The sequence below is a fragment of the Cynara cardunculus genome (assembly GCF_001531365.2).
Source record: "Cynara cardunculus var. scolymus isolate 2C chromosome LG 15, CcrdV1, whole genome shotgun sequence".
NCBI lineage: Eukaryota > Viridiplantae > Streptophyta > Magnoliopsida > Asterales > Asteraceae > Cynara > Cynara cardunculus.
In genome coordinates this window covers 5,395,217-5,398,934 of record NC_037542.1, presented here as the reverse complement: position 1 = coordinate 5,398,934, position 3,718 = coordinate 5,395,217, and positions in this window count along the sequence as shown.

Sequence of the window (3,718 nt, the reverse complement as noted above, 5' to 3'; positions counted from 1 at the left end):
TCCTAATTATATTTTAGATTTTTTATATTTAAAATAAGATGTTTATCTTGTATTTGATTATGTTTATCTGCAATTAGTTACACGAATTCAGATATGTAGCTTTAATAAGTTGTACTTACGAACAATCTACTTGTAATCTTCAGTTTTAAGTAATATGCATTAATAAACAGTAATTTACGCATAAAAAGTAGTTTTTAAGAGTTTTTGTCAAATGCTTTATAATATAGTATAGATATAGATTTTTTTTTATAATTTAATTTAAGTTTAATAATGAAAAATTTATTTTTGGTTTAATAATATAACATTTTATAAAGATAATAATTAAGTATTCTGTTAGAACTCCATGATTATCCTAATTATATTTTAGATTTTTTATATTTAAAATGAGATGTTTATCCTGTATTTGATTGTGTTTATCTGCAGTTAGTTATACGAATTCAGATATGGGATGAATTCGGATAGGGATGAACGGGTTTAAGAGTTTTTAAGAGTTGTAAGAGTTTTTAATAGTTTAACCAAATGTTTTATAAGATAGTATAGATTAATGAAACTAATTTATTTTTCATCTTGCAATTATTTCATGACGAACTGCCTACATTATGCACCCGTTTCATTTTTCATTTCATCTACTGAATGGATCACCTACACCATCACTGAAACGAGTTTCACCATGAAAGCAGTTCACCACTCATTGTTCAAATATGTCATGAACCAGTTTCACCTTCATGAAACCTGTTTTATGTAAATTAATTTTTTTATTTCACTCATGATTTGATGCATTCTTTCCTTTAATCCTTACAATCTTCAAGATTCTGGAGCAGGTTACAATCTTCAAGATCCCGAAACAGATTCATCATGTACCCGTTTCATCATGCAATTATTTCATGACGAACCAAATAAATTATGCATCCGTTTCATGTTCCATTTTTTCTACTAAACGGATCAACTACACCATCACTGAAACGTGGTTTACTATGAAACGATTTCATATTACTCATGAATCAATTACAACATGAACCAGTTTCACCTTCATGAAWCCTGTTTCATTAACATTATTTTTTTAATTTGAACCATAATTTACGATTTCATTTCATAATGCAATACAATCTTCAAGACCCGTTTGCAGATTCAATCTCATAACAATATATCAAATTCAAAATTTTAATATTATAATATAATTAAATATTTAAATGTTACAATTTATACAATTTCTTTTATTAAGTTTCCTTAATTAAGATTTATTAATAACTTCCATATTTAATAGAAAATATTGTAAATGACCGAAATACCCTTATTGATTAAATTTAATTAGAAAAAATGGAATTTTCCTATTGGTCGAAATTGGTTTACACGGTTTTTTTAAAAATATACGGTTTTCATTTGAACGTGCCCCTATATATATAGGGGATCGTTCAAATAAAAACCACTCAATTTGTAAAAACCGTGAAAACCTCGTTCAAACAATCATAATTTTTCATTTTGTTCATTTTTTTGTAATTATGAGAAGTTGATTAACCATTTTTATTGTGGAGGGTGTTAATAATGAATATTATCATCTTCATTATTTTAATTTTAGAGAAATACATGAAACAGTTTCATCAAAATTTCATTAAATATTATATGAAACAATTTCATAATCATATATGAAACAAATTCATCAAAAAAAGTATTATATGAAACAATTTCATGAAAAAATTTCATAAGATTAAACAATGAAATCGACATATGAGGGTGGTTTGTACGTTTTTTACAAATGAGGGTGGTTTTCATTTGATCGCTTATCTCTCTCTCTCTCTCTCTCTATATATATATATATATATATATATATATATATATATGATCAATGCCACATGATGAATACTTTTTGTGGAAGGGTTTCTTTGCATACATCATTTAGGGATTATTCAGTTCGCTTTCTATCAAAACCTGTTGTTCGGTATAAATTGTTGTTTTCGGTTGTTGTGTTGAATAAACCGCTTAAATGTTAGAATAACCATTTGACCCCTCAGTCTATATTTTTGTCTGAGTAAAATAACCGTTTAATAAAAACTTTGAATATATGACTTCGAATGATTAAAAAAAGCAATTTAAACTTTGTTCTAAATAAAAACAATTTAATATAACATAAAAAATACAAATTCGAAGTTATAATCAAAACAACATTAATCCAGTTGAATTTTAAGCACCGATGTGCCCCATAAACCATAATCTCTATATACAACTGGTTTGTGGATTGTCCAAGTCCAAGGTGCGATAATATGTTTGATTATTTGTTGTTTTCCTTTCCTTAGTATCTACTTTGTTGAAAGGATCACACACAAAAACATCATCAATTAAGGATTAATTTTAGAATTTAGAAGATAATGTATCTATCGAAAAAACCAAAATTCACACAAGATGAAAACCAGTTTGAGAAATTTGAATTTTAAGAGGGTGGTTGTTTCATGGATGGATCGATCGATAGTGATTTATTTGATTTAGGGAGTGATCAATCATACAAAAGGGGTTGTGTGTGAAAGCAAAGATTCTGGTGGTAGGATTTTTTTTCCTTACTTTTTTTATCCTATGTAGCTTTTGTTTTGAATGTAAAGGTAGTTTTTCGTTCATGGGTTGTTGGGGAATTATTGATGGTTGATATAACACTCGTGTTTTTGCGGTTAATCGTTTAAGAGTGGAGATTTGTTTTAGCAAGTCATTTAGTGTCCATCCATTATTGACTGTTTGTGGAATTTGAATCAAGGATGGTTGATTTGGGATGAATAAAAGTTGCATTGAAAGTCATCCGGGGCATTAAGATACCTCCTATGCAAGTTTGGTTGCACGAGCAGTCGCAAAACAACTTAAAAACACAAAGTAAAATGTCAAGCTGGTTTCCAAGTGACTTAAGTCGCTTAGGACTCTGGAAGGATGATTCCTGGGTTCAGGAGATTTTCCAAGTGACTTAAGTCGCTTCACAAAGTCGCTTGTTGCCCTTGATGGTTAAAAACACGATTTTTCAGGGTTTTCTTCATTTGGTCATAACTTTCTCATCTCTTATTCGATTTGGGAGATTTCGGAGATAATGGTTTCGTAGAATCTAGCTAATATGGGAATAAATAGGATTAAAGTTTCGTTGATTATTTGGGGTTCCTGGAAGTTGAAAGGTAATATCTAAATCCTTGTTTCTTGACCTATGGTTCGGTATTTTGCACCCTCAACCTCCTTCTCCTCTTTATGGTATTTTTCTAGATCTTAGGAGTTCAATAGAGTGTTTTTGAAAACTTTACATCATGGATCTGGAAGTATAGCTTATGGATCTCTAGTCTCCATTTTTGGAAGCTAGAGATGAGTTTGGAACCTAGATTTAACTTAACCTACCCAGATGAGTTTAAGTTGCTTTGTGAAAACCATGTACATGCCAAAAATGTCCATTTTGAAGTGTTTTACTTGATATTTATCAAATGTATTGATTATTTGATATGATTCGCATCTTGCATATATTTGATTTTATTAATCATGTAAAATGCCTATGTTTAGGTTTTTAGACATTTTGATTATAAATAATAGAAATGTGTTCTTTTCATGGTTTATTTTATAATTGGAGTTATTTATGTTAATGCACTTCTATTAGTATACTTCGTTTTATAAATCATTTGGAAAATACATATTATTGTATTATAAGGCATTTTGGAAATGTAAACAATACGATTTCATTTGGAAAATGATTCCCAACAAATGA